Source organism: Salmo salar, chromosome ssa11 (genome assembly GCF_905237065.1).
Source record: "Salmo salar chromosome ssa11, Ssal_v3.1, whole genome shotgun sequence".
Classification (NCBI taxonomy): domain Eukaryota; kingdom Metazoa; phylum Chordata; class Actinopteri; order Salmoniformes; family Salmonidae; genus Salmo; species Salmo salar.
This window is the reverse complement of record NC_059452.1, coordinates 99,485,093-99,498,909: the sequence shown is the minus strand read 5'-3', so window position 1 is coordinate 99,498,909 and position 13,817 is coordinate 99,485,093. Positions and strand designations below refer to the sequence as shown.

At 41.7% G+C, this 13,817-nt stretch overlaps 1 long non-coding RNA gene across 1 annotated transcript; it reads right to left on the bottom strand.

Moving 5' to 3' along the window:
- Positions 1-10,554: 10,554 nt before the first annotated feature.
- On the bottom strand, positions 10,555-11,866 carry LOC123725205 (uncharacterized). Its single transcript, XR_006757715.1, has 2 exons — positions 11,820-11,866; positions 10,555-11,705 (listed from the first exon to the last, which is right to left on the bottom strand). It is a non-coding gene; the product is annotated as an uncharacterized lncRNA (long non-coding RNA).
- Between the last annotated feature and the right edge of the window lie 1,951 nt (positions 11,867-13,817).

The window sequence follows — 13,817 nt, the reverse complement described above, 5'->3', positions numbered from 1 at the left end:
TAAAAGGTGTTTGTGTTAATTAACGGTCAATAACCGTGGCTGGCAGTTATTTGCGTGACAATCACCATCTGACAAAATTTCATGACTGCCACAGCTCTAAACACACACAGCCAGACACACACACACAACACACACAAACTTGGGTAAAAATGTGGGGGTGAAATGGTTTTCATTCATGTTTTGTATTATGTTGAAATCTCCAAATCTCTGTTGGAATCCAGTCTGTCTGCTGGAGAGTTCATCAGAATCTCTCTGGTGTGTGTGTGTGTGTGTGTGTGTGTGTGTGTGAGATAATGGCTTGTTTGTGTGACACCTCTTTCTTTAGGAAGCTTTGTTATGACTTTAACTAGGCTAGGACTAACAGAGAGATAAGACATGAGTTCCAGCAGGTGGGGCCTACTGTACATACAGTACCAGTCAAAAGTTTGGATACACCTACTCATTCAATGGTTTTTCTTTATTTGTACTATTTTCTACATTGTAGAATAATAGTGAAGACATTAAAACTATGAAATAACACATGGAATCATGCAGTAACCAAAAAAGTGTTAAATGAATCAAAATATATTTTATATTTGAGATTCTTCAAAGTAGCCACCCTTTGCCTTGATGACAGCTTTGCACACTCTTGGCATTCTCTCAGCCAGCTTCATGAGGTAGTCACCTGGAATGCTTTTAAATTAAAAGATGTGGAATTTCTTTCCTTTTTAATGAGTTTGAGCCAATCAGCTGTATTGTGACAAGGTAGGGGTGGTATACAGAAGATAGCCCTATTTGGTAAAAGACCAAGTCCATATTATGGCAAGAACAGCTCAAATAAGCAAAGAGAAATGACAGTCCATCATTACTTTAAGACATGAAGATCAGTCAATCCGGAAAATGTCAAAAACGTTGAACGTTTCTTCAAGTACAGACGCAAAAACCATCAAGCGCTATGATGAAACTGGCTCTCATGAGGACCGCCACAGGAATGGAAGACCCAGAGTTACATCTGCTGCAGAGGATACGTTCATTAGAGTTACCAGCCTCAGAAACTGTAGCCCAAGTAAATGCTTCACAGAGTTCAAGTAACAGACACATCTCAACATCAACTGTTCAGAGGAGACTGCGTGAATCAGGCCCTCATGGTCGATTGCTGCAAAGAAACCACTGCTAAAGTACACCAATCAGAAGAAGAGACTTGCTTGGGCCAAGAAACACGAGCAATGGACATTAGAGCGGTGGAAATCTGTCCTTTGGTTTGATGATTCTAAATTTGAGATTTTTGGTTCCAACCGCCATGTCTTTGTGAGACGCAGAGTAGGTGAACGGATGATCTCCACATGTGTGGTTCCCACCGTGAAGCATGGAGGAGGGGTGATGATGTGGGGGTACTTTGCTGGTGACACTGTCTGTGATTTATTTAGAATTCAAGGCACACATAACCAGCATGGCTACCACAGCATTCTGCAGCGATACTCCATCCCATCTGGTTTGCGCTTAGTGGGACTATCATGTGTTATTCAACAGGGCAATGTTTAAAACTTGGTGGTTACTACATGATTCCATATGTGTTATTTCCTAGTTTTGATGTCTTCACTATTATTCTACAATGTAGAAAATAGTACAAATGAAGAAAAACCCTGGAATGAGTAGGTGTGTCCAAACTTTGACTGGTACTGTATATATTCCAAAAACTGAAAAATTGCTTCTTATTACATATCCAACTTCATATTTCAATTTTCACAAGTAGGTGGGGTTAAATGTGGAATGCCTGTCATTAGCCAAATGCACAGTGAACACTTCCTGTCCCTTCAAAGTAGTAGTTCAGCATTTTACTGTCGTGTCTTTGGCTATGCCAGATTAAGTGATATGACATGCTATTCTATAAAATAATTTCTCTAATTAATATTACCTGATTAAGCTAATCAGGTTGATGTAATTAACTAGAAAGTCGGGGCACCACGAAATAATGTTTATAGAGCTGTTATCTTCTGAATAAACTCTTAAAGACCTGGTAATCTTTTATATCAATAGCAGTCAATATTTAATCCTCACCTTATTTAGTCTCATCTGAAAGTTGTAAATTCTTGGTTATCTTCACGAACCTTGGCTAACAAGTTGAATCAGCAATATAAAATTTGGTTTAATTATTTATTTACTAAATACCTAACTAATCACACAGAATTACATCTACACAGAATGAATCATACATTGATTACAAATGATGTCATAAAGAAAACGTCCCTGGTGGACGGAACAGATGCGATAGCTGGTTACACAAAGAGAGGGGGTTGGGTTTGAGTGAAAGAGCGGGAAGACTGAGTAACAAAGGGAGAAGCTATGCTATCGTAAATACAGAATCTTATGCATTCTAAATAACTGCCCATTTGAAAAAGGAGAATGCAATAAACATTTACTCTGAGCTGCGCTTCAGTAGATTGGTCATCGATGGAAGGCCGGTTTGTCCTTTATGGATTTCTGGTCATCTGAAGAATGTCTAGTGGTAAACTGGAGCGTGGTAGAATGGATACTCTGTCCTTCCTATCCTAGCCCACGTTTAGCGACTGCTGCTAACTCAACGGCTAGGAGGTATCACTTCTGGAGTGAATAAGAGTTAAAAGTTCATACCAAGTTGCCATACTTTTAAGCTCATGCTATATTCTGGCTGGTATAGTTGAAATTCGGTGCTAATTCCGTTAGATAACCTAAGGTTGGCTTAGTTCTGTAGGTGGTTTTTGTCCTTTCAACGTGGGGACCTGAAATCCACACGTCCTTGGAACAGGTTATTATCTGAGCCCTCTTAAACGTAGGACTGTCGCCCTAACGTCCTCGGAACAGAAAGTTGCATTTTCGTCAAGGGCTTTATATATGAGGGGAGAGAAGGGCGTGTTTCATAGTTTATAACCAATGTCTGTTCACATGGGCAGGGCCACTGAGTTGAGCATAGTTTACTCTATGACAAACCGTTCTCTCATTAAGAAGCTAAATTACATTTCATCTTTTCACAAATAGTTTCATATTTAAACATTTAAATTGCACAACAATTCCATGTGAATCTGATGTGTAGAATGTCAATGTGTAGACTAGAATGTGTAGACTTTCCAAGATACAGTTTATGTCGTCCTATCATCAGTAATCATGTCTCAGACGCCAACTGATCTGGCATCATATTCATTTAGTACCAACGCATATTCTCAGCTGGTTGGATTACCGAAATATGGTTCCTTTCCCCCACCTTTTGATGTTCCCAGACTCTCTATGTTTAACAAAGGCTTTTCAAGAGTCCCTCTGTAGAGTCAAGAGAGAGAGGGAAGGGAGAAAGGTATTTATGGGGGGGGGGTCATAAACCTTACCCACAGACCAACGTCATGACACTACCTTCATTGTATTCATATACCATGTCATCTGTTAATAGCTATTCATTTATCTATTAATGCCAATATAGGGATATTTCTCAATTTCTATTTTAGAATTAAAATAAAATAGTCACAAAAAACATGTTTATTGACCTATTAATGAAAATATGTTACTGTAAATGGTTAGATAACTGATATATCCTAGCTCCCTAGTTATCCATTAGTAATCTAATCATCGTAGACTACCTCATTTCTGAAGAGTTGTCATTTCAGAATGAGGGGCGCTGTAGCTCTGCTGGCGTTGCTATTCTGTCTGTTGAGGCCATGAGCTCAGGAAAGGAGGAGTGGTCAGAGAACGGCATCATTCAACAGGGTGACAGTGAAGAGGTAGAGAGCAGGGTGAGTTTCAGATTAAGAGCTAAAGGTTGTGAGGCTACAGAGAGGCCCCACAAATGTCTGGCCAGGCCACCACACACCCCTGCAGTACACTCCTCTCCCCACCCACCACATACTCACACACCTGCAATTTAGGCAAGATCTAGGCCTGTATTCACAAAGTGTCTGATTAGGATCACTGATCTAGGATTACTGATCAGGGCCCCCTTGTCCATGTAATTAGCAGCAAGCCTATCAGAGGGTAAGGTGGAGCCCTCACCATGTCACCACCCATCAATCACTCTCAGGCTAGGAGTTGTCTGGACAGGTCCTGGGTATCATGGATACTCACTCATACATATCCTTCTCATCCATAAAACACACTCCTACCATAAACCATGGGGTAATATCAGAACTGTTTATTTTATTTGCCCAAGGTCTGGCTATGCGAGACTACATCCAAGCAGAATCATAGATCTGTCACACAGAACAGACAATGTTTCCCCCTGCTGCCAGTCTGTGTGAACTGAACTCCTGAACTCAGTCCTCTACTACTGATGTTGGTCTACCGTTCTATAGGGCTGGTTTCCTAGACACAGATTAAACCTAGTCCAGGACTAAAAGTCATTCTCCATGGAGATTCTCCACTGAAAGAGCTTTTTAGTCCAGGTCTAGGCTTAATCTAAGCCCGGGACACCGACCCATTGAGAACAACAAGCCGTTAGATTGTATTGTTTTGGGGGAAATGCCATCGTCTGGGCGGCGTCATGGCAACACTGGAGTCCCTCGGGCGTTGACCCCAATGGTGTAAATTCTCAGCATGACTCCCACCAACCATGCACACACACACACACACACACACACACACACACACACGCCTCAGAAGAGTTGGAGCCAGCTATGACCTTTGACCTTTAAACATCAACCAGTCTGGATGAAGGACTAGCCTTACCAACGGCCCCTGGAAATAGATACTATTTCTTCAGATAATTCCCACATCTTTGCCACTAATTTCTCTTTTTTACCCTCATTTCAAATGACCCACTCTGAATAAACCAGTTTTAAATGGAGTATTGTTTTGTTTTGGATTGATTTACTACAGTAATGTTTTCGATTGATATATTACAGTAATGTTTTGGACTGATATAATACAGTAATGTTTTGACTGATATATTACAGTAATGTTTTGGACTGATATAATACAGTAATGTTTTGGACTGATATATTACAGTAATGTTTTGACTGATATTCTACAGTAATGTTTTGGACTGATATATTACAGTAATGTTTTGGACTGATATATTACAGTAATGTTTTGGACTGATATATTACAGTAATGTTTTGACTGATATTCTACAGTAATGTTTGGACTGATTCTACAGTAATGTTTTGACTGATATTATACAGTAATGTTTTGACTGATATTCTACAGTAATGTTTTGACTGATATAATACAGTAATGTTTTGGACTGATTCTACAGTAATGTTTTGACTGATATTCTACAGTAATGTTTTGACTGATATTCTACAGAAATGCTTTGACTGATATAATACAGTAATGTTTTGGACTGATATATTACAGTAATGTTTTGACATATTCTACAGTAATGTTTTGGACTGATATATTACAGTAATGTTTTGACTGATATTCTACAGTAATGTTTTGGACTGATATTCTACAGTAATGTTTTGACTGATATTCTACAGTAATGTTTTGACTGATATTCTACAGTAATGTTTTGGACTGATTCTACAGTAATGTTTTGACTGATATTCTACAGTAATGTTTGGACTGATATAATACAGTAATGTTTTGGACTGATATAATACAGTAATGTTTTGGACTGATATAATACAGTAATGTTTTGACTGATATTCTACAGTAATGTTTTGACTGATATTCTACAGTAATGTTTTGGACTGATTCTACAGTAATGTTTTGGACTGATTCTACAGTAATGTTTTGGACTGATATTCTACAGTAATGTTTGGACTGATATAATACAGTAATGTTTTGGACTGATATAATACAGTAATGTTTTGGACTGATATAATACAGTAATGTTTTGGACTGATTCTACAGTAATGTTTTGACTGATATTCTACAGTAATGTTTTGACTGATATTCTACAGTAATGTTTTGGACTGATATAATACAGTAATGTTTTGGACTGATATAATACAGTAATGTTTTGGACTGATATAATACAGTAATGTTTTGGACTCATATTACAGTAATGTTTTGACTGATATTCTACAGTAATGTTTAGACTGATATTCTACAGTAATGTTTTTTTACTTAAATTTTACAGTAATGCCTACTTGGTACTCTCAAAGCACTAGTTTAATGTCATTTTCATGTTGGATTCTCCTGGTAAAGAACTGTAAACAACTAGCGGGGAAAATATGTATTGTATAACACATTTTTTTACATTTACATTTTAGTCATTTAGCAGACGCTCTTATCCAGAGCGACACCGATTGTATACTGTAAATGTTTGTGTGTTTAAATATACAGGGTGGTTTTTGTTTGCCGTAGCCTAGCGTGCCAGGCTCACAGCATGACAACAGGAATTATATGATTTGTTTAATTCTTCCATCAAAATATATATATATTTTTTTATACTCCACTTCATGACTCAGTGGTTGTACATTTCAACATTGACAAGAAGACGCTTCAGGAAAAAAGCCCCAAGGCGCTGTAAAAATACTAAACTCAAAACCCACACGTTTTTTAATCACACCTATGAATTAGTCGGGCCTTCCCTGTGGCTCAGTTGGTAGAGCATGGTGTTTGCAACGCCAGGGTTGTGGGTTCGATTCCCACGGGGGGCCAGTACCAAAAAAAAAATGCATGAAAGGAAATGTATGCATTCACTACTGTAAGTCGCTCTGGATAAGAGCGTCTGCTAAATGACTAAAATGTAAATGTAATTGTTTGGTCCTGTGTGGATCAGTTGGTGAAACATGGCACTTGCAACGCCATGGTTGTGGGTTTCGATTCCCAGAGGACCAACACAAAAAAAGTTTGAAAATGTATGCATTCACTACTGTAAGTTGCTCTGGATAAGAGTGTCTGTATAAAATGAAAACTGACGTAAAACATGACCATGGTATAAAACACTGCAGCAATTACTCAACTTACATTACATAGAATTACACTAGAATGACGTAGCACACTTCACAGACAGGAAGACCGATCGATAAAAAATCTTAAAGCGCTTAAAAAGCAAATTAATCAATCGGCAAATGGAAATAAAAATCCAAAGATGAGATCTGGAAGCCAGAAACAAAGCAGTTTGTTGCTTGGGATGGAGTGGGATCTCTGTTACAGCCTTGGGAGGGAGTGGGATCTCTGTTACAGCCTTGGGAGGGAGTGGGATCTCTGTTACAGCCTTGGGAGGGAGTGGGATCTCTGTTACAGCCTTGGGAGGGAGTGGGATCTCTGTTACAGCCTTGGGAGGGAGTGGGATCTCTGTTACAGCCTTGGGATGGAGTGGGATCTCTGTTACAGCCTTGGGAGGGAGTGGGATCTCTGTTACAGCCTTGGGAGGGAGTGGGATCTCTGTTACAGCCTTGGGAGGGAGTGGGATCTCTGTTACAGCCTTGGGAGGGAGTGGGATCTCTGTTACAGCCTTGGGAGGGAGTGGGATCTCTGTTACAGCCTTGGGAGGGAGTGGGATCTCTGTTACAGCCTTGGGAGGGAGTGGGATCTCTGTTACAGCCTTGGGAGGGAGTGGGATCTCTGTTACAGCCTTGGGAGGGAGTGGGATCTCTGTTACAGCCTTGGGAGGGAGTGGGATCTGTTACAGCCTTGGGAGGGAGTGGGATCTCTGTTACAGCCAGGTAGTAGATGTAATATGGTCCTGGTCAGTTCTTTGCTTGGGAAGGAGTGGGATCTCTGTTACAGCCAGGTAGTAGATGCAATATGGTCCTGGTCAACAGTTTTGCACTATATAGGTTGCCATTTGGGACACAGTAAAGTCTCTATTTCTTCAGAAAGACTTTGAAAGGATCCTTGAAGTCCTCCTGGCATACAGAACAGCGTTCTTTTGAAAATGTCTATTTTCTGATGTAGTCAACGCAGTACGAAGGTGTAAAACAATGCAGCAATGATTAATTCACTAGACTGCAGTAGAACACTTCACATACTTCTTCCTGCTACATGCGTGGAGGCATCTCCATGGAAGATTTTCTCTTGCAGACTGGACATTCCCGATTTCTCTTTTTTCTCCAGTATTCCTTTAGACAGCATTTACAGAAGCGGTGGCAACAGGTCAGTCTGACACCCTCCTTGAAGTCACCACCGCACAGAGTACAGCTTGGTTTAGATTCTTCACTAGAAAATAAAGGAAAGCCGCACACTCTAAGAGCTCAGATGCAAAAATTTAATCACCAAAGTTTCGACAGCGAAGCTGTCTTCATCAGGGTATCATCAAACACTGCGAGATGAGTCATTTATATAGTGTCAAGAGACACACAGGTGTTTGTAATCATGGCCAAGTGTGGCCTAATATCATTGGTTAACTCAAATATTTAAAAAAAATGGCATCCATACAAATGGATAGCATACGATCATAGCATTTGTAGTCTAAAATGTATCTAACAAACAATTACAATGGCAAAATCACAATTATCACAAGAATGGCTTCAGATCAAAGTCTATGTTGAGACCGAAGGGAGCAAGGGTCTTTAAATTAAAGATCCAGGCAGCCTCTCGTTTTAACAATAAATTATCAAGGTCACCCCCTCTCCTCGGGAGGGTGACATGTTCGATACCAATATAACGCAGAGACGCAGTACTTTCACTTTTAAAAGACGGCGTGTTCTCTTCAGCTACACTTTTAACGCACTGTTTTTCAGTCCTGAAATGCTGCCAAACTTTCTTTTTAAGTATAATAACTTAAATGATTCAGGAGACACGTATTTTTTGCCATTCACTTCATATCTAACGTTCTACATATCTTTGCCCACACTCAAGTCTCTCGAGCCAGATGTCTTAGTTCCGCAAACAACTTCCACTTTCGGTTTTATGGCGAACTACACAAAAAATGTGTACTGTCGCCACCAACTGGACGGGGGTAAAACAATATTACAAAATAAAAATAGAAATACCTTACGGGAAGAGGAAATTAACACTAATCCCCATACACTAAAAACAAATGTTTACACATATACATTCCCACTCCTTCAGTCCTTAATAGCTATTAATTAATCTATGAATGGCAATATAGTGATATTTCTCCGTTTCTATTTTAGATTTCAAATGATAAGATAGGTTAATAAACATATTTCTTGTTACTATTAATGAAATGATGTTACTGTAAATGGTTAGCTAACTGATGTATCCTAGCTGCCTAGACTATATCATTTCTGAAGAGGTGCCATTTCAGAATGAGGGGTGCTGTATTTCTGCTGGTGTTGCTATTCTGTCTGTTGAGGGCATTGTGGTGGCTAATTTCTGCATTACCAAATGAGGAGAGTTAAACTTCACACACCAGTCAGAGTTATACTTAAAATTACATCTTTAATAATTAAGATGCTTTTGCAAAAGCACTTTGACTTTCAATGAACCATTGAAAAAGTGACTACACAAAAGTACAAAGATCTTTTATAGCCAAGATACACCCCTCAATATACATGACGAACCACAGATACATAGAATGGTCACAAGGTTAAGTTTTGTATGAAAGATATCTATAAAACATAGCAGACAGCAACTGCTGTATCAACAGTTTTCATTGTGTAGACCAGTGTCTGGTCCTCCTACTCCAAACTGGAACCGTCTCTCCCTGGTACGGTATAGAACAGAACCATTAGCTCATCCAATGGCATAAATCAATTGTCAACTCCAGATACTCCCATCTCAAGTAAACCCCCTCTTGACTCCACTCCTGGACAAGCTCACTGAGGGAAGTGAGCCTCTAGGTCATACACTACCCCAGGATAGGTGCAAGATCTAAGAGAGGACACACACATACATGGTTCCAGACACAGCCATACACCACCCCACAAAATGGAAAAGGAGGGAGTGACTTGCTCACAGACATTGTGGAGACAAGTAATTGGTTCCCCATTAATCACGCCATCCCTTCACATGGTTTAGAATAGGTAAAGACACATTCACATATGAAGACAATGTTCCCTCCTGTCCTCTTCCCTTTCTGATATTCTGCATAGCACCAGGGACATGTGAAAGACAAGCCTGACCTCTCCCCTCTCTGGGCCCCAGTTGACTGAGCCCCAGCTGAGGGAAGAAGTACAACTGCCAACACCAGTCCAAAGAGATACATACTAATAACAAGTATCTCACATAAGCATATTATGCAAATAAAACATCTTAATTATCTATGTTACCCAACTAATTCGGATTCATCTGCCACAGCATGAGCTCAGGAAAGGAGGAGTGGTCAGAGAATGACATCATTCAATCGAGTGACAGTGAAGAGGTAGAGAGCAGGGTGAGTTTCAGATTAACCCTTGTGTAGTTTTAACATTCTGTATACCCCTTGTCTTAAGGGTAAAAAATGACCCGCCTTCACTAAACCCCTAAAATAAAGCAGCTTAATTGAACTTTAAACCCCAAATCTATTTTGCACGAAGAAACAACCTGTCATTCATTACAAACTGTGTGAATATGTGTTTTCCCTCTTTACAATGCAGAAATACTGCATTTAATCAGTGGACACCACTCGTTTTTATTACAACACACCTGTCAAAATTGTTTTCTTTACTAAAGTAGAGGTTTATTATTATTATTAATGCTAAAGGTACCGCGTAGGTGTAAACATAACTTTTTAGCAAGACATAGCACTTGTATGGCCTAAGAAAGTAGCAGAAATGTGCAGAATGCATTTTATTAAAGGGAAACAACGGTCTTGAACATTTTTGGCAACAAAGTCATATGTTCTTATCTACTGTATAATGAGGAATTCAACTACAAAAATACTATTCTTCTCCCATGTTTTAACCATTGCCCCTGACCACAAGGTGTAACAACAATTAGAATAAAATAAGATAGATACAAAACAAAAACGTGAAGAAAATAAATCAATCAACTCTAATTAGCACATGTAGGACAGTATGCAAGTGTGTGTGCATGGACTTTGCAGATGTATTTCTCACATGTGCAGCACATAGTATTTGTTTTACAGTCCTTCTTTGGGGGGCAGAATTGGCATCTCCTCCTCTTGCCTGCCCCAGCTGCAGCCTCCGGTGGATCAGGACAAGATTCAGCCCCCTGAACAGCTTTCACAAGCGCTGCAGAGACTGCTGTGACTCGGAGTTGCTCCTTTTTTGAAATGTGTGGGGTTACAAGTGCCTTTCCCAGCTGCTCCAGGAACACCCTCCTCATGTTCCGCTGATCAGGCATCCAGGTAGGGTTGATCTTGTTTCATATCACAGAGGCATTGTATGAGGACACATCAATGATGTTATGGAAGATGACCAGGGGCCAGTCATCCTCCTGCAGCTGTAAGTTCCAATCACCTTGTCCAGGTTGTCCACACCTCCTTTGTTGTGGTTGTAGTCCAGGATGATGGCTGGCTTCCTGTCCTCACGATCACTGATCTCAGCCGTTTTGTGCAGTGTGCTCAGGAGGACCACATTCTTGTTCCTCTTTGGGAGGTAAGAAACTAGAGTGGGGGTGAAGGCAAACTTTGATGAAAGGCCTCTCTCCCCCTTGTTGCGAGGACTGCAGGGGGAGCTCAGGCTTGTTCTTTCTAACTGTGCCAACCATGGTGAGCTTCCTCTTCAGGAGCTGAGTTCATAAGAGGAAGAAATTGTCACACGTGACATTGTGCCCCCTCAGTCCCCCTGTCACATCAATCACAACCCGCATCTCCTGGTTCTTCTCCGGGCCTCAACTGGTCGGCTTCCCTGTGTAGACTTGCATCTTCCAAGCGTAGCTGGATTGTGCATCACAAACCACCCATATCTTGATGCCATACTTTGCTGGCTTGCTGGGCATATACTGCCATAAAGGACAGCGACCTTTTGACAAAAGAGATTACTATCAGTAATTAGTATCAGTGTCACAGAAAACAATCACATAAATCAATGATATTACAGCAATATATAATAAAATGAACAGTGAAAATCACTTACATTACAGATATGAAATGTACCTCTGAATGGAACCAGGTGCTCATCCACTGATACTTCAGGCCCAGGGTTGTAGAGGTATGGCCTCATCCACTGTTACTTCAGGCCCAGGGTTGTAGAGGTATGGCCTCATCCACTGTTACTTCAGGCCCAGGGTTGTAGAGGTATGGCCTCATCCACTGTTACTTCAGGCCCAGGGTTGTAGAGGTATGGCCACATCCACTGTTACTTCAGGCCCAGGGTTGTAGAGGTATGGCCTCATCCACTGTTACTTCAGGCCCAGGGCTGTAGAGGTATGGCCTCATCCACTGTTACTTCAGGCCCAGGGTTGTAGAGGTATGGCCTCATCCACTGTTACTTCAGGCCCAGGGCTGTAGAGGTATGGCCTCATCCACTGATACTTCAGGCCCAGGGCTGTAGAGGTATGGCCTCATCCACTGTTACTTCAGGCCCAGGGTTGTAGAGGTATGGCCACATCCACTGTTACTTCAGGCCCAGGGCTGTAGAGGTATGGCCTCATCCACTGTTACTTCAGGCCCAGGGCTGTAGAGGTATGGCCTCATCCACTGTTACTTCAGGCCCAGGGCTGTAGAGGTATGGCCTCATCCACTGATACTTCAGGCCCAGGGCTGTAGAGGTATGGCCTCATCCACTGTTACTTCAGGCCCAGGGCTGTAGAGGTATGGCCTCATCCACTGTTACTTCAGGCCCAGGGTTGTAGAGGTATGGCCTCATCCACTGTTACTTCAGGCCCAGGGCTGTAGAGGTATGGCCTCATCCACTGTTACTTCAGGCCCAGGGCTGTAGAGGTATGGCCTCATCCACTGTTACTTCAGGCCCAGGGTTGTAGAGGTATGGCCTCATCCACTGTTACTTCAGGCCCAGGGCTGTAGAGGTATGGCCTCATCCACTGTTACTTCAGGCCCAGGGTTGTAGAGGTATGGCCTCATCCACTGTTACTTCAGGCCCAGGGTTGTAGAGGTACGGCAGACGCTCCACCCACTTCTCCCAGACCTCTCTTATGGCCGTCAGTTTGTCTCTCACATGTTTTGCAGGTCTTGACTCACGGTTATCAAATCGTAGCATTCTTGAGAAAGTGTGAAAGACTTTCAGTGGCATCATGGCATGGAAAATCACCCTTCCACTCTCTGCATCCCAGAGACTACATGTAGCCTCACCTCGAGACCTATACACACCCGCTAAGATTAGCAGCCCTATGTAGACACGCAGGTCAATCTCATCCATCCTTTTCCAGTTGTCTCCATATTTACAGAAACCCTCCAAAAATGATTTTTTCGATGGCTGGTGTGATGAGCATGTAGAATGTTGAGCCGATCTCCTGGGCCTAGGCAACTGCACGTCTTGTGGGTCCTGGGGTCATCCTTATGACATTTTGTGCTGCCATCCTGCCCTGGTTGTCATACAGTGACAAGGACCATGTTATTTTGCTGTTCAAGTTGAAAAATATCATTTAGTGGGTTTTCTCTGCTGTTAACATAGTGGCAGGTCATTTTTTACCCTTAAGACAACGCAAGGGGTAAGAGCCAAAGAACTGAGGCTACAGAGACACCCCACAAATGACTGGCCAGACCACCACACACCCCTGCAGTACACTCCTCTCCCCACCCGCCATGTACTCACACACACACCTACAATTTAGGCAAGATCTAGGCCTGTATTCACAAATTTTCCGAGTAGGATCACTGATCTAGGATTACTGACCAGGGCCCCCTTGTCCATGTAATTAGCAGCAAGCCTATCAGAGGGTAAGGTGGAGCCCTCACCATGTCACCACCCATCAATCACTCTCAGGCTAGGAGTTGTCTGGACACGATTCTCCACTGAAAGAGCTTAATCTGAGCCCGGGACACAGACCCATTGAGAACAACAAGCAGTTAGATTGTATTGTTTGGTCCTGTGTGGATCAGTTGATAGTGGTACAGCATGGCACTTGCAACGCCATGGTTGTGGGTTTCGATTCCCAAAGGTCCAACACAAAAA